General features: G+C 50.1%; 1 protein-coding gene across 1 annotated transcript in view; it reads left to right on the top strand.

The window, feature by feature from the left end:
* Positions 1–22,614, top strand: part of LOC127770775 (tau-cadinol synthase-like) — a 49,308-nt gene that overhangs the window by 1,840 nt on the left and 24,854 nt on the right. The gene's annotated exons all lie outside the window — the stretch shown is intronic.

The following is a 22,614-nucleotide window of genomic DNA, read 5'->3' as shown; positions in this document are numbered from 1 at the left end:
TGTACATATTTGTATTCATTTATTAAGTCTATTTGTTATTTGTGCATTGGAGTAAATGGACATTGATACATGCGTCCATACACACAAGTATTTATAACCCACGTGTAATATCTTGATTTGCTATTGGCTAGGAAATATTGGGGTTGGTGCATGCATCGAGTTTGTTGCTAGAGTAAATATAGTATGAGAGAGTTATTAGCTTTTTTTGGTTTTGGTGTACCTATGAAATACGTAGATTAATTTAGAATGGAGGAAGTATTATCTATACCGTATGTGTGCGTGTGTCAATTTTTTCTCAACCACAATGTCCTGCTTAAATATGTATAGGATAATTGTCATGCATTGAGTTGGTTAAGTTTTACTGAGGTTAATAATTACTACCTCTGTCGAAACAAGAATTCGGAAACAAGAATTCGGCAATAATAAAAGTAGCACACGAGACCTAAAAGCGGATGGATGTGGAGACAAGGATTTAGACAGGTTCAGGCCCTCTCGATGAGAGGTAATACCCCTACTCCTGTTTGGGGATTTGAATCCGCCAGGTGTATATTGATCTGACGATCTAGTTGTGTTACATGTCCTCTAGAGGGCCTTCTGCCGACCTTATATAAGATGGGGGACAGGATTACAAGATAGAAACCTTAATCAGTACGGTATCGGTTTCCTAAATCTACTTTACAATATTATCAAATCAGGACATTAAGCCGTTCCATAATATACAAGGAAACGTAATACCCAAGTCATGATCCGTTACATTTTTCATAGATATAAGTTATCCCCTATAACCAGTCGGATAACCATGCCGTATGGGTATGGGGTATCCATAATCTCCATAGTAGCCCCTGAGATCTTTACAGTCGAAAAGATAATCTTCTCTCAAACTAGATTACTCCAAAGTCGAGTGCTTCAATCATTTTCGCCAAGATTTCCCAAGTACTTTTATCAAATCTGAAGACTGTGGAGGGCTGAGAAATAATTAAATGTAATCTTAGGTGCATCGACTAGATACACCTAATAGGTGTTGCCCCCGACTATGTGGTTAGTTGAACAAACTGAACATATAGACAAGGAGTAAATAATCCAACCAACCAAGTGGTTTTTGATAATTATTGTCAACCAAGTGACTTGATATTAATATATAGCATATGCAGTGTGAATCCCCGAGTAAAATAATCCAAGTGATATACCGACTGCTTTGTAAAATATGATGCGTGCAACCTAAAGTTTACTTCATCATTGAAAATTCACATAGCAGAACAGCTATAAAGAAGCTTGTATGTTGTGAATAAAGAAATTTCCAAAGTATCGGGCACACACCATGCGCACACTGCTTTAACAGATTTGCTTAAGTCCCTAAAAGACAAATGGTTTTACCACACCTGAAAATGTATGGCATATGTGGTGAAAAATCCGAGTAAATAAACTCATAAAGGATTTACCGACCGCCTGGAAAATGACCATAATAAATAATCAGCCTAAGCCATAATATTGGTCAATAAAAATACACACTTACGTTATGTGGTGAAAAATCCGAGTAAATAAACTCATAAAGGATTTACCGACTGCCTGGAAAATGACCATAATATATAATCAGCCTAAGCCATAATATTGGTCAATAAAAATACACACTTATATAAGACATAATATTGGTCAATAAAAATACACACTTACGTAGCGATATTGTATTCAATTAATTGCTTTATAAAATCATAAATGCCTTGACTATATAAAAAGTCAGCGGGCCAGCTATATAAAGCTTCACTGATCGGCACCTTTTAAAATGCATTCTACCAACTCATAAAAAGTTAAGTAACTGCAGTATATTAAAGCCTAAGCCAAAAAATGCCTAAGTCCCTAGAAGAACGTGACAAGCCACACCTGAATATATGGGCTGCGGACATATTAGGCCTAGACCTAAAATATGTCTACCGATACCCTTAAAATATGACGTATAGAACACACCAATTAATATGATCCCAAGTGATGAATATCCTGTGTGATGTAGATCAAGCGTAATTATCCCTCATGAAGAATACCAAAGTAGATGTGATAATTGAATCCCGACTGGTGCAAGCACTCAGCTGATGTCCCTTGTGGGGAATAATGAATAGTCCAGTCGTTTGAGCACGAGAAATCGACTCATGACCATGAATCCATGTTGAATGTATCTGGAACAAGTCCAAATTGAAGATATAATCCTCGCGCTTGTGTTGATGAGCCCCTAAGCATGTAGCTTATCCTTCTGTTGTAGTCACAATTGTCCACTGATGGTAGCTGACACAGTCGACATGGAGATGAAATGACCAACATGAACATGATATCAGCCATCAAAGCTGACGAAGATGTTGGTGGTGGTAAAGACAATGACACCAATCAAAGGTGATGAAGTCATATAGCCATGGAGGCGAAGAAACCAGTTGGCAGCAGTCATGTCAGATAGCAGTGAAGACGAAAGCGCCCAGCAACGGCGACAGAGTTGTGCAGCCATGGCAGCGAAATAATCAGTCGATAACAGACGAGGCGCCCGGTGAAGAAGGCAAAGGCGCCAATCAGTAGAGGCATAATAAGCCAGCCATGAAAGTGAAGACACCATGGGCGGCTGCGGAGGCAAGCCGGTGGTGAAGACGCAGACGCTCATCAATAGCAATGGCGAAATCCATCAATCATGCAAAAGAAGAAAACAATTGGCGATGGCAAATGCAATCGGCGATAATGACAATTGGCAGCAAAAAAGATTGCCGGCTATGATGACGAAGTTGACCATCAACAGGAGCAGAGGAGGCATAGGCAAAGAGGCAAGGTAGAATGTTGATGAAGATGATGGTATCATTGGTCCAGTGAATAGCAGAGTAGCAGTCAATGATAACGATGAGGTCTCCCATTGGCAGTTGCGTAGTAGGCAGCCATGAAGATGAAATAACAAGTCGGCGATGAAAGTCTGTGATGACAAAAGCAACCGACGGCGAGGACGTAGTCACCCCTTAGCAATGGCGGAGATGTCAGGGCCGATGAAGTAGAGGTGCTGGTGATGATGTCAGTGACAATAATCCATCAAACTGTTGAGAAGAAATCCATGCTCAAGTATTTTCTTAATGTTGGCATGTGCGTGACAAAGATTGATGCAACGCCTCTTGATTTATAAAGGTAGCAGTGAAAATTGGTGTTGTAGCTATTGTAGATGCTTCACTTGGAAGAAAGTAGAAACTGTTGTCCAACTCGTCGAAATTGAGCTGATTGGTCGATAACTCCAAACTTCCTGATAGGTCATGTAGATTAAATCTTGGACTTGATACTTGAGAAACTTTGGATAAGCCAAAATTGCCGGTGAAATAATTGGAGTTGCTGAAGTAGAAAGCCTACTCTGGAGCAAAACTTATGATTCCCGAAGTAGATTGCGTAGAACTTGTTGGCTGATTAGTTGATTGCTTCGTCTTGACATAAAGCTTGTCGTATTTTGAAAGTCTTGTATTTGTGTAGCCCCCGACTCTTTGATTAGTTGGGAAACAACTCAACGTAGAGTCGAGAACTGTAGCTTCTTGTCGTCGAGTAGTCATTGCTTGAGTGAAGATGCATGTTGAAGATGTCCGAGTAGAAATATTGAGGATTAAAACACTACTTGTTGTAATAAAATAACACGGCTTCATATTTGGTGATGCATGTCGAGATGTCGAAGCTCCTGTAGACGTCGTGGTTGGTGAAGTAGCAAAGCTTGCGAAGTAGAGGCAATAGAGTTTGCCGGTGCCGAAGATAACAAAAATGAAGTCGCTCCACCATGGTGACAAAGTTGCATAGCCGTGATGAAGTGAATACAAGTCGGCGGTAACATAAGCAAACCGGTAGTGAAGACGCGTAGTTGTGAAGATAAAAACACCAGTCGGCGACGGAAGAAGTAGAATGATGACGAAAACAAAAACGTCCTTGAGCGGTGGCAAAATAGGCAAGCCATGAAAGTGAAGACACCATGGGTGGCGCGAAAGCAAACCGGCGATGACGGTGACGCCAGTCAATGGTGACGAAGACGCGTAGCCGTGGAGGCGAACAAGCTAGTCGGTGTCAGATAAGGCGGGCAGCAATGAAGGCGATGACGTCCATCAATAGTGGTAGCAGTATAAACCAGCCGTAGAGACGAGGGCACTAGTCAGTAGTAGACGAGACGACCGGCGGTGAAGACGATAAGGCCAATCAACACTGGCAGAATCATGTAGCCATGGAAGTAAAGAAACTCGTCAGCAGTAGACGTAGACAGCTTGCATTGAAGATGATCACGCCTATTAGCGGTGGCGGCGATGTGGCCAGCCATGAAGACGATAGCACTAGTTGGCACCATACGAGGCGGCCGGTCGGTGAAGATGTAGACGTCCAACAACGGTGGCATAATAGGCCAGGCGTGCAGGCAGAGAAGCCAGTTAGTGGCGTCGAAGGCAAGCCAATGGTGAAGACATAGACGCCCAACAACGGTGGTGTGACGACCAACCAACCGTGAAAGCGAGCACACCAGCCGGCGGCGGCGAAGGCAAACCGGTGGTAAAGACGTACACACCAACAACAGCGGCATAATAGGCCAGCCGTGCAGGCGGAAACACTAGTCGGTGGCGGTGAAAGCAGACCGGCGGTGAAGACGTAGATTCCCAACAATGGTGGTGTGACAAACCAACCGCACCGGCAAAAACTCCAGTCGGCGACGGATGAGGCGGCCGGTCGGTGAAGACGTAGACACCCAACAACGGTGGCATAATAGGACAGCCGTGCAGGCGGAGACACCAGTCGGCTGCGGCGAAGGCAAGCTGGCAGTGAAGACGTAGATGCCCAACAACGGTGGTGTGACCAACTAACCGTATAGGCCAAAACACCAGTCGGAGACGGACGAGGTGGCCGGTCGGTGAAGGCGTGGACGCCCAACAACGGCGGCATAATAGGCCAGCCGTGTAGGCAGAGACACCAGTCGGCGGTGGAGAAGACAAGCCGGCGGTGAAGACGTAGACGTCCAACAACGGTGGTGTGACCAACCAACCATATAGGCGAAGACACTAGTCGGCGGCGGACGAGGCGGCCAGTCAGTGAAGGCAACGACGCCCAACAATGGCGGTGTGACCACCCAACCGTATAGGCGAGGACACCAGTCGGTGGCGACGACGGCAAGCCAGTGGTGATGTTCTGACTGATCCATTCCTGGAGCGTAGGAGTTAAGCTTAAAGCCATGAATCCCTTTTATGCATATCTGGATCTGGATCCTACAGAACAAATATATAGGATGAGTAGTATCTGATGTAATATAATACTCGAGAAAAATTCAAGAATTTTAAAATGTTTATAAATATGTATTTCTTCTCTTGTGAATTTTCATTTCCCTGAACCGATGACTCCTTACGTTTAAACACTTTGCCCGACTGGTCATTGCTCCCACTCACCGGGAGTTGGCCACGGCACTTCCCAGACATGCAAATGAGTGACCTGAGTTCGTCATTAATGGAACAAAGTTTCACTGATCAGAATTTACTACTCGGGTACTTTTGCAATTGTTGAGAGCAGAAAATTAATTATCTTATCTCTATGCTTTTGATTTCTTCCGAGTAATACTTAGCACTTTGCGTTACTCGGTCCATCCAACGAGCCCCCGGGTACTAGGAATCGGCCCAAAGGCAACTATCCATTGACAGACCAAACGGAAAGCATAGGGAAAAAGAGCTCCATAACTTGATAGGCACTTTATTTTATACTCAGATTTTGTCACAAGCAATCAAGATAGATATTATGAAAATTGTTGAAAAAATATGATATAACATCTTTAGCCCCTCACTCACTAGTCAACGGCGAACTAGTTGATGTAGTGAGGCAGAGGAAAAGGAAAATATCAAATAAAGAATAGAACTAATAAAGACATAGCTTTTTAGTATTCCCGCTAGTGACGGCGGAGGTAGCCGATGTGAGAACAAAGTCGTCCATCAATGGCAATGAAGGCACCAACCGTGTAAGCGGCTGAGACAACTGGCGGTGTAGGTAAATAAATGCCCATCAACGGTGGTGTGACCAATCAACCGTGTAGGTGAGGACACCAGTCGGCGGCGGCGAAGGCAAGCCGGTGGTGAAGTCGTAGATGTCCAACAACGGCGGCATAATAGGCCAGCCGTATAGGTGGAGATACCAATCGGCGGCAGTGAAGGCAAGCTGGATGGTGAAGAAGTGGACGCCCATGAATGATGGTGTGACCAACCAACCGTATAGGTGAGGACACCAGTCGGCAGCAACGGAGGCAAGCCGGCGGTGAAGTCATAGACGCCCAACAACGGCGGCATAATAGGCCAGCCGTGTAGACGGAGACACCAGTCAGCGGCGGCGAAGGCAAGCCGATTGGTGAAGACGTGTGTTGGCGGATGGCATGAGGCCCTTCGACCAAACCTGCCGAAACCCATGGCGAAGGCTATGGAGCAAAACGGTGCAAGGCGAAGAGTAGCGCCAGGCCAGAGGCGTCTCAGGCGAAGGGTGCAAGGCGAAGACTGTCTGCCGAAGGAGGATGACTTCGCCTTGACAAGTTCGCTCCCGTGAGGGCTGAGGAAGCCCCTCCGGCCCATCAGGCCGGCGATCGCCAGACGGCCCATCAGGGGCCCATGAGCCCCTATAACATTATGTACCCTTGTAAATGTCCCTTTTCTAAGGGTAACCATGTAAATTCCCCTGTACAATCTAAACCCTGGTAGTAAGAACCTATAATGGGGCTATAAATAGTCCCCTAGGGCCATGTAATGGGGGGATCCTAGGTAAAATTCAAAATTTAGTACACTTCATTTTCCCAACCACTGTTAAGTAACCACGTCCTTCGACGTATGCAGTTGTCGTTTCGACAACAGCTGGCGCCGACCGTGGGGAGTCCGAGCGAAACCACTGAGAGCGAATGCCACCGAAGAGGGTCGTGAAGAAGAAGGTCGTCTGGCGGAAGGAGAGCGACGCCGGACCAGATATGGCCGCCGAGGAAGGAGCAGAGCCTTCGGCGTCCGTGGCCGAAGATAGAGAAGGACAAGAGTCATCACAGCCGCCTTCGGCCCCCGCGCCATCACAACCGTCTTCGGCCCCCGCAACCTTAGTACAAGTGCCGAACATGGCCGACGTGGCGAAGGCGGCTGCGGCGGCAAGGGCACTCCAAACCAGGGCGGAAATCCTTTCGACAAACCAACTGGTGGTGCCTCAAGCCGCCCCATCACAGCCGACGGCGCCGACTGCGCTCGCCGTTGTACAGGCCCAGATCAGCCTGGACCCCGAAGCACAAGCCGAAGCCGACATGGAAGCCATGCGGCAGAACATGACACGGCTCCAAGACATGCTTCGCCAAATGCAAGAACAACAACAAGCATACGAGGCGACAAGGCGGACCAAGGCCACGTCGGCTCCAATCCTTCAGTATTCGGCAGGCTATGCCCCACCTCAAGTCCAGCCGCAAGTGGTGACCCAGCCCTCTTCGCCACTAGCCGCACAGCCACCGGTGTACTTCGCCGGGCAGCATCAACCACCTGGCCAAGCGACACAAACAGTGGCGGAAGGGGCTTCGGCTTTGTAGGCGCAACTCCAAGCTTTCCTTCAGTAACTCAACCAACCCCACTATGTTTCAACTACAACCCCATCGGCTCACCCGGTGGGGAACACAAGTCAAGGTGCGCCTAATTGGTTGCCACCGATTCAGCCAGGCTCGGGACATCAGTTCAACTTCGGCAACACTGCTCAGGTGCCAACCGTTCGGCAGCAAGTTCCAACCCCAGGCTTCGGAACAAACCAAGCGCCAATCCAAGCTGCCATGATGTGGTCGCAGCCAATCTTTGACCCATCCATGGCAGCCCAGCAAATACCACCAGTTGGAGCCGGGCAGTTGAATGCTGCGGCCCAACTCCACGCACAAGCCGCGATTCCGCCCTTCGCCACACCGTACCCGCAGTAAGGTGCGGTAAACAGGGCGGGAGGCGAAAAGGGGCTGCCGCTGAGTGGGGGAATCAAGACTCATCCAATCCCGCCCCAGTTCAAGTTCCCACCTGTCCCGCATTATTCTGGCGAAACTGACCCGAAGGAGTTCCTCTCCATCTACGAGTTAGCGATCGAAGCGGCTCATGGTGACGAAAATACCAAGGCGAAGGTAATACATCTCGCTCTAGACGGCATCGCCCGTTCTTGGTATTTCAATTTACCAGCCAATAGCATTTACTCATGGGAGCAATTGGGCGATGTTTTTGTCCTTAACTTTCGAGGCACCTATGAGGAGCCGAAGACGCAGCAACACCTTCTTGGCATTCGCCAAAAGCCGGGGGAGTCGATAAGAGAGTACATGCGTCGCTTCTCGCAAGCCCGGTGCCAAGTTCAAGACATAACCGAGGCGTCGGTTATAAACGCTGCTTCGGCCGGTCTGCTTGTGGGCGAATTAACAAGAAAAATCGCCAACAAGGAGCCGCAGACGCTCGAGCACCTACTTCGCATCATTGACGGGTTCGCAAGGGGCGAGGAGGATTCTAAGCGATGGCAAGCTATACAAGCTGAGTACGATAAAGCCTCCGTCGCCGCTGCTCAAGCTCAAGCACAAGTTCGAATTGCCGATCCTCCTCCCCTCTCCGTTCGCCAGTCTCAGCCGGCGATCCAGGGACAGCCGCCAAGGCAAGGCCAAGCCCCCATGACTTGGAGAAAGTTCAGAACGGATCGGGCGGGCAAGGCTGTGATGGCTGTCGAAGAAGTGCAAGCCCTCCGCAAGGAGTTCGACGCCCAGCAAGCAAGCAACCATCAGCAGCCAACCCGCAAGAAGGGCCGAAAAGACCTCTACTGCGCTTTTCACAGACGCTCTTCGCACACCACGGAGCATATGCTAAGATGGGCTTGCCAACCCAAGCTCTTGCACCGGCACCAACGTCACTCCGGGGGTTCGGCGGAGAGGCAGTGCAAGTTCTCGGGAGAAAACAGGCGCGAAGAGCAAATACTGTTCGACGTCATCGACATCCCATACAACTACAACGCCATCTTCGGCCGTGCAACCCTGAACAAGTTCGAAGCCATTTCCCACCACAATATCTCAAGCTCAAGATGCCTGGCCCAACAGGGGTGATAGTAGTCAAGGGGTTTCAGCCTTCGGCCACTTGAAAACGCGATCTAGCCATAACCAACAGAGCAGTGCACAATGTTGAGACCGAACCGCGTGAGCGGCCGAAGCACACGCCGAAGCCCACCCCTCACGGCAAGATAACAAAAGTGCAGATTGATGATGCCGACCCCACAAAGCTCGTATCACTAGGGGGCGACATGGGCGAAGAAGAAGTTGAGAGCATCCTAGAGGTACTCAAAAAGAACATCGATATCTTCGCATGGACCCCTAACGAGGTGGGGGGCGTCCCAGCGGATCTCATCATGCATCACTTAGCAGTCAAGCCGAATATTAAGCCAAGAAAGCAAAAGTTGCACAAGATGTCTGCCGATCGCCAAGAAGCGGCGAAGACCGAAGTACAAAAATTACTCCGGGCGGGGGTTATTCAAGAGATTGACCATCCGGAGTGGTTGGCGAATCCAGTGCTGGTGCGGAAGTCAAATGGCAAATGGCGCATGTGTGTCGATTTCATAGACTTGAACAAGGCATGTCCAAAAGACGATTTACCCTTGCCACGAATCGACCAGCTTGTGGATTCAACAGCTGGATGCGAGCTTATGAGTTTCCTGGATGCATATTCCGGTTACCACCAGATCCACATGAACCCGCTCGACATCCCCAAAACATCCTTCATCACTCCATTCGGCACATTTTGCCACCTCAGGATGCCTTTCGGCTTAAGGAACGCAGGAGCAACCTTCGCCAGGCTGGTGTATAAGGTCCTTGGCAAGCAGCTGGGGCGAAACGTGGAAGCTTACGTCGACGACATCGTCGTAAAAAGCCGCAAGGCTTTCGACCATGCGTTCGACCTGCAAGAGACGTTCGACAGCTTGCGCGGGGCAGGCATAAAGCTGAATTCGGAGAAGTGCGTTTTCGGCGTCCGCGCAGGCAAGTTGTTGGGTTTCCTTGTTTCCGAAAGGGGCATCGAGGCGAATCCCGAGAAAATCGATGCCATCCAGCAAATGAAGCCTCCGTCAAGCATACATGAAGTACAAAAGCGTACAGGCCGAATTGCACCACTCAGTCAATTCCTCTCAAAGGCGGTCGAAAGTGGTTTGCGCTTCTTCAAGACCCTCCAGGGCGCGGGAAAGTTTAATTGGACACCAGAGTGCCAAGCAGCATTCGACGAGCTAAAGCAATACTTGCAAAGCCCGCCAGCTCTGATAAGCCGACCCCCAGGAAGCAAACTGCTATTATACTTGGCAGCTTCGCCGGTGGCAGTCAGTGCTGCACTCGTCCAAGAAACCGGTCTACTTCGTCTCCGAAGCACTGCAAGGGGCGAAGACAAGGTACATTGAAGTGGAAAAGCTTGCTTACGCTCTAGTAATGGCTTCGCGCAAGCTTAAGCACTACTTCCAGGCCCACAAAGTCATAGTCCCATCACAGTACCCCTTGGGCGAAATACTCCGAGGCAAGGAAGTCACTGGCTGGCTCAGCAAGTGGGCAGCAGAGCTATCCCCGTTCGACTTGCATTTTGTTGCACGCTCTGCTATCAAGTCTCAAGTGCTAGCTGACTTCGTAGCCGAATGGACATCAGTACTTGCCCCCGACCCCGAGCCCGACGACCAGTTCTGGGTGATGTGCTCTGACGGTTCGTGGTCGCACAAGGGGGCAGGCGTTGCGGCAGTCCTCTTTTCGCCGAATGGTGTGCCGATTCGGTACGCAGCGAGATTGCAGTTCAACACAACCAACAATGCAACAAAATACGAAGCCGTTCTCCTGGGCCTAAGAAAGGCGAAAGCAATGGGAGTCCGGCGCCTGCTAATTCGAACTAACTCCAAGTTGGTAGCAGGCCATGTTGACAAATCCTTCGAGGCAAAAGAAGAAGGAATGAAGAGGTATCTGGAGGCTGTTCGGTCCATGGAAAAATGCTTCACCAACATAACGGTCGAACACTTGCCTAGAGACCAAAACGAGGAAGCCGATGCCTTGGCGAAATCCGCTGCTTGTGGTGGGCCGCATTTGCCTGGCATCTTTTTCGAAGTCCTACATGCTCCAAGTGTGCCCATGGACAGCTCGGAAGTCATGACAATCGACCAAGAAGTGCGAAAGTTGCCAGCGTCATGGCCGAAGCCAAGCCGCGCCCCAGTATGATCTGCAGCCCATTGCACCAATATGGCCCTTCGCCAGATGGGGACTGGACATCATGGGCTATTCCCGGTGGCGCGAAACGGGTATAAATTCGCAATAGTAGTTGTGGAATATTTCTCTCGATGGATTGAAGCCGAACCCCTTGGGGCAATCACTTCGGCAGCAGTGCAGAAGTTTGTATGGAGAAACATTATTTGCCGTTTCGGAGTGCCGAAAGAGTTCATTACTGACAACGGCAAGCAGTTTGACTCTGATAAATTCAGAAAAATGTGCGAAGGGCTTAATCTGGAAATCAGGTTCGCGTCGGTCGCGCACCCACAGTCAAATGGGGCGGCCGAACGTGCAAATGGCAAGATCCTAGAAGCACTAAAGAAAAGACTTGAGGAGGCGGCGAAAGGCAAATGGCCAGAAGAATTGTTATCGGTTCTTTGGGCCCTTCGAACGACCCCCACAAGACCAACCAAGTTTAGTCCATTTATGCTTCTTTATGGCGATGAGGCAATGACCCCAGCAGAGCTAGGGGCTAACTCACCAAGGGTTATGTTCTCTGGGGGCGAAGAGGGGCGTGAGGTATCGCTCGAACTCTTGGAAGGTGTAAAGGTCGAAACGCTCGAGCACATGCACAAGTACGCCACAAGCACTTCGGCAACTTACAACAAAAAAGTCCGACCCAGGGAGCTGATGCCTGGTCAGCTCTTCCTAAGGAAAAAGGCGAACCCAGTAGCAGTTGCCAAGCTTGAATCGAAGTGGGAAGGACCATACCTCATCAAGCACAAGTCCAAGACGGGATCTTTTCGTCTAGCGACACTCGAAGGCGAGGAGTTCGACCATTCCTGGAACGCCGCCTCCCTCAAGCGCTTCTATGTCTAGAATGGGTGGCACCCAAATCGCCAACTTGTAAAAATGTACATATTTTCATGTAAGCCTTTCGGCAAGAAAAAAAGAAAAGAGGAGAAAAAGAAGAAAAAAACTGGATGTAGGGCTGTTATCCACCATGGAGGCCCGAACCAGTATAAAATCTTTGTGTCCTCCGCCTTCTTTTTATTTCTTTTCGTGTGATTGATAATTTGTGGAAAAACCCCAAGGCAAACGCCTAATCAGCGAAAAAGGCCAGGGGGCGAAACGAGTCGGCCGAAGTATTGCTCGTCGAACGTTGAAACCGCAACAGCTTGTCTCAGAAAATAAATAGCCGAACGACGTTACGACCGATCAGCATAAAAGCAAAAGCATTTCTCTCGACACAAAACGCTACAGATCGAAAACAAACGACGAAAAGCTGAAAAGTCACCACCTATTTCGCTACTATATGCAAAGGGGTCGGCATGTTCCGACCTAATAAAAGCACAAAATGTGGCGATGCGAAAAATAGCGAAAAGGAAATAAAGCACGTTCTTTATTAGCTTCGAAAAAATAATCGAAGAATACAAGGTTTACAACCCGATACAATTCATTTTACAAGTAAATTACATTTTCGCCCCAGTAATCATTATCCCTCCCTAAGGAATGGTCGGACGAACTAGGTTCGTTATCACTACTAATATTATACACAACCTTAAGAGGAGTAGGGGGCGAAACACAGACTAAACTGTAACGACGCTGAAAGATCGATTCTTGGCGTTTAGTCTTCTGATGGTTTCGCCAAAAGCGAGCCATATCCTCTAAACGTCTTGAATGAACAAGATCGTAATCTTGTAAGGTTCACCCGGGGTGCGCCCGCAGCCAGTTGGCAACCTTGAAAACTTTATAGCTGCGACCGTTTATTTCCATTTCGCGATAAACAGGCCGAAATGGACATCGCACCTTCGGCAAACCCTTCAATGCCACAAATTTCTCGTTTTGACTTCGCCAGCTCCCAGAAGGGGGCCGAATGCATGATTTTCGGCAGACCCCCTGGTAGACAATGCAGAAAAGGCAAAACACATCTTGCATGGTAAGAATAGGCGAAAGAAGGGGAAGGTATGGCATAATGCAAAATGAGCGAAATAATAATATGCCAAAGACTTTGATCATTAAAAAGTGATTAAAATTATCATACAGTCCAAGTAAGCAAAAAAGCCTTTTTTAAGGTTTAGCGGCAGCTTGCCGAATATACAATGGTTCGCCACATCTAGCGAACACCAAAAGAAAACTATGAAAATCTAAGAGAAGGGCGGAGGGCCTCACACCTCTAGGTGGTCCTGGGCATCGCCTCCACCCCCTCCGGCCGCCGCGCCTTCATCTTCACAAAGGTCCACCGCCTCTGCTTTCGCCAGCTGCTCCAAAAGGCGCGCCTTAGCGGCGGAGCGGCCGTCCTTCTGCCAAAATTGTTTTCGCCACGCACGAAGCGCGGGTGAAATGTCTTGCGCACTGATTTCCCAATACCCCTTCGCGTACTTGGGGAACTCGGCGATGTGCTCGCAGCCGAACAGCTGCAGGAGGACCATGGTAAAGGCCGCTGACACGCGTGCACAGCAATCGCCGTATGCGGTGGCGCAGTCAGAAACCGAACCACCAGCCTGTTGGGTCCATTCTGAGAAGTCGAAGGCTGATGCATTTTCGGAGGGGACACCCCACACTTTCGCGCCCATGTAAGTAAGGGCGAGGTGAAGCGTTTGGCACGCTGTCCGCGCGGACTCCGTGGTTTTCACCATCTCCCGTGAAAACCGCCGTGACTCCTCTGCAACGCTTGCTTCGGCCTTGCGAACCTCCTGCTGAAGAGCCTCCATCTTCGGCTCGGTGAGGTTGTAATAATCTATGAGCACGGCGGTGTGGGCCTTCTCCTTCTCCAGTTCGGTCTTCAAACGATCAACTTCGGCCCTGGCTTCTTTACCTTTCTCCAGTTCCGATTGGAGCCGCTTGTTTTCAGTCTTCACCTCCTTAAGGGAGTTGGCAAGGGTCTCCATCTCCAAATTTTTGCGGCCTAATTCGTCATCCTTGTGTCACGACCAGAAATAACCCAACGGGCGTTCCTTACGTACGTGTATTATTCCTTGTCCCAGGAGGCAAGGTACACCAAAAGTTGATACATTTTAGAGTTTATCAAGCGGAAGCGTAAATAGTTACTTTATTACATGGGCGGCGAAGGCCCAGCACACACAAAGACAAACGGGAAACAGTGGAAGACTAGGGCGACGACCATAGGCGCTTGACGGCAGGCACGAGCTAAACACCAAAGCCTTCATCATCCAGGGGCTCCTCTTCTGGGTTTGGGAAAAATTGAGCAAGACTGAGTACAACCACCGTACTCAACAAGACACACCCATAAGTGCAGAATAAATGCAAGGGAGTACAAGGGGGTTATAATATAAAGGGTTAGGGTTTGCAGTAAACAGCATTAATAGACACTTAGTTGCTCAAAGCTATTTTGTAAACACGATTCTAGAGCTATACAATATTATTAATCAAGGCCGTGAACCCACACGAACCTGCCTTAACCCAAGGCCTACGATGATTCAGACCGAACTGGCAACCCAGCTCGTCCCAAGCCAACCCAGGCCAACCATTCCACATTTTAGTTGTTAAGCAGGTTTTAAGAATTAAAACACTAACTTGGGTACATTGCTCGGCTTGCCCATAACCGAGGGCGTGGCTATTCGAATAGGTTATACTCTGATCAGAGGTGTACATCTTTACCCACAAGACACATCTTCCTCACGTGTAACCACGTGCCACATACCACCACGGCATACGGACGGAAGACATGACATAGTTTCCAACCCATCCTAGCCATAGACAAGAGTACCGACTCAACCCTACCTACGGCCGGAACCCCCGGGACAGGTAGGCAGGACTGAGCCCCTAGCAGCAGGACACCGGCCCTGTGCCATGACATCTCGACTACCGGGCCGCAGCTCGTGTAGCCTTCATTTGCCCTAGAGATGTCCATCGACCCCCGACTTCGTCCATCTCCATCCGTGTACTTTTGTTTATAACCAGACTGAGCCACAAACTAAGCCTTACCCACTAGACATGTGGAAGTACGGTAGTGCTTTGCAACAGAGGCCCGAAGACCGGTCCTTATATGGCTGAGGTGCTACTATCAAAACCATGCACCCCGAGCCCAGCCTAAAACCACCTAATGTTACCTAATTAAGCGGCGAAGCATCTACCTAAATTCATACTAGTGGTACCATGAGTAGAGTGTCCACTAGTTGGGGTTTTGTTTATTCTAGGGTGAACAAGGTAATAATAACAATAACAATAATAAGGTCATAACAAAGGTAAATAGGCATGGCTAGATAAAACAGTGATAACGCGGGAATTTAAATAAAGCGATAATGCAATAATTTAAATCAAAATAATTTTGTAAACTGGGATTCAATATGTTCAAGGATGATATGACTTGCCTTGCTCGCTTTCCCAAACGTCGGCTTCAACCGCCACGAAGAGCGGATCTTCCGAAGCTGCAGCGTCTACACGACCAACGGAAAATAAAAGGGATTTTACTCTAATAAACTCCATATAACAAGCGGGAACAAAGCATAAAAATGGGTTCTTGACTTCTTAAGGAAAAGTTAGAGACTTGAACGGTCCAATTCCGAGTTCAAATGGCCAAGTTATGGCCATTTGAAGTTTGTATGCTCTTTAAATAAATATTTGCGAATTTCTTTATTTAAATTTTAATTTAAAATAGGTTTATTGCGTCAGCCGAGGGGAGGGGGCGCGCGGACCGGGTCTACGGGAGTGGAGCCCACGCGGCAGCCTCACGGTCCACGGTGGACCGGGTGCACCCGGGCTCACACCGGCCGGCGCCGTGGGCCCCACACGTCAGCCGCACCTGAGGGCGCGGGCGGCTGACGGCCGGGCCCCACGCGGCAGCCACTCGGCGCGCCCGAGGGAGGCCATGCCGGCGCGGTCGGCGGGAGGCGGCGCGCCCGCGCCCCTATGGTCGCCGGCGGCGGCCATAGACGCGGCGGAGCGGCGGCCGCGAGAGGGGAGGGAAAGGGGGAGACGAGGCGGCGGTCCACGGCTCACCCCGGGGCGACGGCGGCGACAGAGGAGGCGGCCGGAGCGGAGGGAGGCGATGGCGCGGCTCGGGTCGACGGGGATGGCGGCGCTCCGGCGGTTGGCGACCGAAACGGAGAGGTGGACGAGGTCGGCGAGATTTGCGGGGGCAAATCCGCCCGTTTGAATGCGAGAGAGAGAGGGAAAAATGAGGGGGAAAGGGAGAGGGGATCACGGGGAGTAATTCCCCCCACTTTATTGCACGCGGGGACGGCGGGATGCGGCGAATTTGGCGGCGGCGGCGGCGCTTGGCGCGGGCGGGGCGGCGGGAGCGGCTGGAGGACAGGGATGACGGGTGGGCCCCACCCGTCAGCGAGGGTGGCGGGCGGGCCCGTCCGTCAGCGGCGCGCGTGCGGGGAGGGAGGCCGAATGGGCCGTGGGGGGAGAGGAGAGAGAGGGGGGGAGAGGGAGATGGGCCGGGCCGGCCCAAGGGAGGGAAGGGGGACTTTTATGGTTTTTCTTTTTTTAAAACTTTTTCAACTTTGTTTATTTCTTCTTAATTATTATTTGTGCTCTAAAAATTCCACTAAAATTTATTTAAACATTTTAGGCTTTTAGGAAATATACAAAAATCCTCCAAGCCTTATTTGACTTTTACTTTGCACATTTTAATTTTTGGAGGCTTTCACACACGGATTTTAATTATTCTAGGCATAATTTAAAGGATATATTTTAGGGTCGTTTTGGGACGTGACACCTTGGCCCGAAGACGGCTTTTGAACCCGTCAAGTTGAGCTCGCACGGTTCGCTCCGTTGAGCAGTGAGCCGTGAGGATCTGGGCGCAGAATACGAGCGGCGAAGAGAACAAGTGTCAATTGTAAAAACAAGATAGAGGAAGAGTAAAGATAAAAAAGGGGGGGAAAAACATACCCGAACAGCCAGGCTTTTTATAGCAGAGCACCCCTCGTCGAACTCATTCAGTTCGGTGAACAAGCTCGGGGCGCTGGTGGGCAGTACAAGATTGCTTACCCCCTCCACAAAAGGAAGGAGGTCCGCTCGCGTCTCGAAGTCGCCAGGGGCGAAGCGGGGTACCGAGAGCGAATATTCCGAAGCGGACGTCTCAGCGACCGCTCTCTTTCCCTTCGCCTCCATCAGCGGTGAGGCGACCGGCTGATGCGGAGGACTGCCGAATACTTTCGCCGTGGCCATCACAATCCTTTCCGCAGAAGCCGAAGCCCCAGCGGCGGTACTACCGTCCACTCCAGCGGCGCCAAGTGGAGGAATGGGGGCGGCCGAAAGATCCAGGCTGCGACCAGCGGGCGAAGTCGGAGTCCCGTCGGAGGACTCGTCGTCGCTAAAAACGTGAGCGACATCGACGAGTCCTTTCTTTTTAGCCACCTTTTTGACAGGACCTCTGTCACATCCTAAAAATCCGAAAAATATAAATTGTGTTTAATTGGAATTATTAGAATTGATTTTAAAAGCCTAGAAGAGAAGATCTAATTTTAAATAATAAATTCCAATATAAAATGGGGCCAGATAAAATTTCATTAAATACTTTGCTTAATTCTATAATTCCTAGATTTTTCTGGGATTTATTTGAGTTAAGGAAGTATTTTTAATAAATGGAATTGTATTTCATGAATAATTTAAATTAGAAAAAGGTTTTTAAAAGTCTCTTTTGGCTTTGGGCCGAAAGTCGGCCCAAAACCTTTTCTCTCTCTCTCTCCCTCGGCCCAGTCGGCCCAGTCCGGCAGCAGCCGCCCGCGCGCGCGTCCGCCCGCTGACAGGTGGGGCCCACCTGTCAGTCTTCGTCTTCCTCGCGCCGCCGCCGCCGCCCGAACCCTAGCGTCGCGCCGCCGCCGTCTCCTTCCAAATCCGGCCACGCCTTTCCTTCTCCGGTGAAATCAATAGAGGGAAAATGATCTTCGGGACCTCCTCTACCTTTTCCCTTTTGGAAACTTCATCTAAATCGCTTTGGAAATTCGTGGATTTGATCTCGGATCGGATTCATCTCTCTCCTCCGAACTCTAGACTTTCCTTCTCGTTGCCGGTCGCCGTGGGCCTTCGCCGCCGTGTCCTTGCCCCTATAAAAGGATCCCCGGTGTCTCCGCTACCCGTCGCCACCCTCGCCTTCGCCTCTCGTCGCCGGTAGAGCCCTAGCACCGTGTAGCTTAGCGCCGCCGTCACCGCCGTCGCTCCAGCCGTGCGCCGCCGTCGCTCCGGTCGTCGCCGTCGCTCGGGAAGGCCGCCGTCGTGATCGCCAAGCCGTCGCCGACCTCGTCCGCCCCTTCGTCGTCGCCGTAGACCGCCGGAGCACCGTCGCCGTCGTCAAGCCGAAGGTCGCCGCCGCTTCTTCTTCGCCGCCGTCGCCGTCCGTTGCTCTTCCGCCGCTTCTTTGGTCACCGGTGAGTTCGCCGTGCCATCCGCTACCCGTAGGTGCCCTTCGTTCGCGCCGTCGCGCCGTCGTTCGCCGGCGAGCTTGCACGCCCGAGCCGCCGCCGGTGGTGACGTCATCACCGACGTCATCGATGCCGTCCGCCGTGCTCTGGCTGTGGACCGATCGATCTCGGCCGTTCGTTTTGGTTGGATCAATATCGGCCGTCCGTTCCCGTAAACCGTCGCCGTGCACCCGGTCCACCGCAAACCCTAGCCGCTGACGCAATAAATCCTCTTTTCCTTTTCAAAAATAATTCATTATTGCGTCATAATTCAATTAAAATCCATATAAATGATTTAATCCGATTTAATCTTTGAAAATTCATAACTAATTCATCTTAGCTCGGATTTAGTTGGTTCAAGTCTCTAAATTTTTCTAAAATTGAGATCTACATGTTAAAAATATCCACATGTACTGTTCATGCTTGTTTATGTGCTGTTTGGGTGATTTTGCTCTTTTCTCTTTAGATTCCGACGTTTCCGGAGAGTCCGTTTTCGCAGGAGAAGAATTTGAAGAATTCCAAGGCCAGCAAGGCAAGTCACACAGATCCCAAACAACCCTTTGAGCATGTTGATCCCGTTTAAAGCTATTATTTCTATTCAACTATTGCATTTATTTTCGAATGTCATTGGGTGGAATTAACCTATTGTTTGTTATAGCCCTTTTGTTCTTGATTACTTTATTTCTTGATACCTTGGGTTATTATAACTTGACTAGTTGGGCTTTATATATTGGTTCAGCTAGATATTAGATATGATTGCTTAGCCATGCTTAGAAACTTTAGCACACTATTGGGATAACTTATGATTCACTATTATTTAATGATGGCTTAATGATAGCTCATGATGGTTAATCATGATTGGTTAATTAATTAATTTGCCAAATAAAACCTGATAATGGTGGGTTGTGAGCACAGGGTTTTGATGGTCGTGCTCATGACAATTAAGGACCGGTTCACGAGTTTCGGTTGTGAAACATTAACCGTGCCAACCACAAGCCAGCGTGGGCAACGGCTTTACCTTTTGTATAGCATGGTTCATTGCGGGGTACCAGACTGAGAAGTGGCGGAGATAAGCCCACGGGGGTCGCTGGGGAGTCCATGCCTTGTTTATAAGGGGGTGATTATGATCCAAGAACGGTGCGCTATGGTGGATTGTGTTGTGCGAGGGGTACTGTCACAGCTCCTTTCCAAGGTACCGTGGTGGTATTGAGGCACATGGTGACATGTTGTGGGGCTGTGTCTTGTGGGTATAGTGGTACACCTCTGGCCAGAGTAAAACTATTCGAATAGCCGTGCCCGCGGTTATGGGTGGGTCTAACAATGTCTTTCGTGATTAGTCTCACACCTCTCATCATAATAAAAGATGCTATAACTGGTAATAATTTGATTAGCTCCTGGTTTGGAATGGTATATTCCTGGTTTGGAGATAGAACTGTGCAGCCGGGATTGGTTGTTCAGAATGGTTGGGCCTATGCAATAGGGTATGTTGTATAGCGTTGGGTTAATATTGTTTAATTATTACTTAACTGTTTTATTAAATTCTGAAATGATTATTAAATGCTGTTTATGCAAACGAAATCCTACTATGCCATCCTTTGTTATCCTGTGCACTTGCATATTTGCTGCGTGGCTTGCTGAGTATGTCATATACTCACCTTGCAATCATTCATCAGAGGAGGAGTTCTACAGCGATGCTGATGGTGTGGAGGATTAGGTGTAGCCCTGGTCAAGCTGCCTGTGGAGTGGAGTCGTCTGCGCCGTTTATCTTATTTTTCCGCTGCTTAGATCTTTATTGATTGAGAGGAACTATCTACCTCTGTAATGACATCTTATTCGCTTATTAATTAGGAGTAATAATTGTACTCTATTATCAAATTGTTATTGTGTGCCTCGGCTGATTCCTGGATGAGGTTTCACACACATGTAAGCGTTTGGAATTTTGGATAGAAATTCCGGGCGTGACAACCTCCCTTCGCCGCCGCGCCTGAAGAGAACGCAACTAGGGCCTTCGCCCCTTCCAAATCCTTCTGACGAAGGAGGGAGCTGTTCGACTCCACCCCAGTTTCGTTGTGACCAGGGCTTGGGGTAGGAGTGTACCCGGGGGTGTTGGCGCGGTCTTCGACCGCCTCACCCGCGGCCTTATCAGCCACAGCCTCCACCTCCTCCTCTTCCTCTCCTTCCTCCTCGCCGTCACGTTCTTCGGCATCATCCTCGTCATCGGCGTCGGAGTCAGACGAAGCAGGAACCCTTCGCTTCTTGGGGGCAAGCTTCACTTGTCCACGCATCCGCTTTCGCGAAGGCCCTGCCTCGTCGTCGGCCTTTTGGGGATTCGCCCAGGGAGGCAGTTCGCCATTGTAAACCCGGTTCGCCCGCCCAGCCGCTTGATGCGTTAACAGCTGACTATACTCGACGACCGAAACGTCGCCGATTATCCTGCGGGCTTCGGCTTCGGCCTGGTCGAGGGTCAACACTGTAAAAGCAGAGCGTGAAGCTACGTCACAAGTCAAATAAGGCGAAATAACAAAGCACAGCAGTATATAGCAAAAGAACAGTCTTACTGTTCGCCCCCTCAAGGGAGTATCAGGTTCGGCAAACCGTCGACTTCTTCGCCTTGTTCAACCGCAATTTGCCATGACTGGGAGAGGGGAAAAATGCGAAGCATACAAAATTCCTCCACCAAGTCACGGCAACTAAGGCGGGAGCAAACCTTCCGCAGTAGAACGAACCGCGCCTCCATGGCGCCGTCCACAGCGATCTTGGGCCTTCGGTTCGGCGCAATCGCCCAACGCCGGCACCGGAGGGCTTTCGCTGATTCAGAACCAGCCTCGAAGGGGATGGTGTGGTAGAACCACCTCGCCATCCAATGGCGGTCCCATTTCGACATAGCAGCGTTCACCGGCTAGAGATCGGACTGCTCGGGGTGAACGTTGAAGTTCACGCTCCCGAACACGGTTTTTTTCGTTCCAGCCGGGGTGATCACCGTCTTCAAGTTCACGGTGGCGAAAAATATCGCGCCAAAGAGCTCGGCGTTGGGCTCAAACCGGGAAGTCCGACACGCCCAGTCGAAGATAGCAATCCGAACAAGCGCCGACGGGCTCAGCTGCGGAAGTTCCACCTCAAAGAGGCGAAGGATCTCTGGCATCAACACGTTGCAGGGAAACCGAAGCCCTGCCTCAAAAAAATACGGCGAACACCACCGTCCGGTTGTCGACAGGTTTCGGCACCACGGTTTTCCCTGGGGCGAAAGCCTGCCCCTCAACCAACGCTCTGGAGCTGACCAGCTTCGCTAGCTCGACGTCGTCCACAAGAGAGACCCCCAGAAAGGCGGTGCTGTCGTCATCGACTCGGCCGGGATCTGGCCCTTTCGCCGAAGTAGGGTTTGGCTTACGTGGAGCCATGGCGAACGGTGCGTTTGCGGTGGCGAAAAAAGAGATTCGGCGAAACACCTGAGGGGTCGAAAGATGCTGTGAAAGGAAGAGACGGAGAAAGAGAGCGCGCGCGGTAAAATGGCAAGTGTGGCGGTGAAAAGGAAAGGGCAACGGGAATATATAGCCCGCCCAGGCGACCGTTCGCCTACCCACTAGTAATAAAGCGCCACGTGTCACAAGGGTAGGCGAAACGGTAAATTCCCATCGACCGAGCGGCACAGTAAAAAGCCCAAGATAGGATGGCCCAATACTGTTCCGTTTCGGCCCAGGAAAAAAAGGATATATATAACCATCAATCGCACGAGGCGAAGCGTGGCAAAATAATACCAGCCGCACAAATAACAAACTTCATTCGCAGGAATAATGTAGGTTTCGACAGGAGCATCGGTTGAAAGGGGGCACCGTATACCATACCACACGGTTTGCACGGTCTCGGCCGAAGCTCCACTCTCACCCTTGCCCGTGAGGGGCTTGTTGGCGGATGGCATGAGGCCCTTCGACCAAACCTGCCGAAACCCATGGTGAAGGCTATGGAGCAAAACGGCGCAAGGCGAAGAGTAGCGCCAGGCCAGAGGCGTCTCAGGCAAAGGGTGCAAGGCGAAGACTGTCTGCCGAAGGAGGATGA

The sequence above is a fragment of the Oryza glaberrima genome, chromosome 4 (assembly GCF_000147395.1).
Source record: "Oryza glaberrima chromosome 4, OglaRS2, whole genome shotgun sequence".
Classification (NCBI taxonomy): domain Eukaryota; kingdom Viridiplantae; phylum Streptophyta; class Magnoliopsida; order Poales; family Poaceae; genus Oryza; species Oryza glaberrima.
This window is presented reverse-complemented; position numbering and strand designations above follow the sequence as displayed.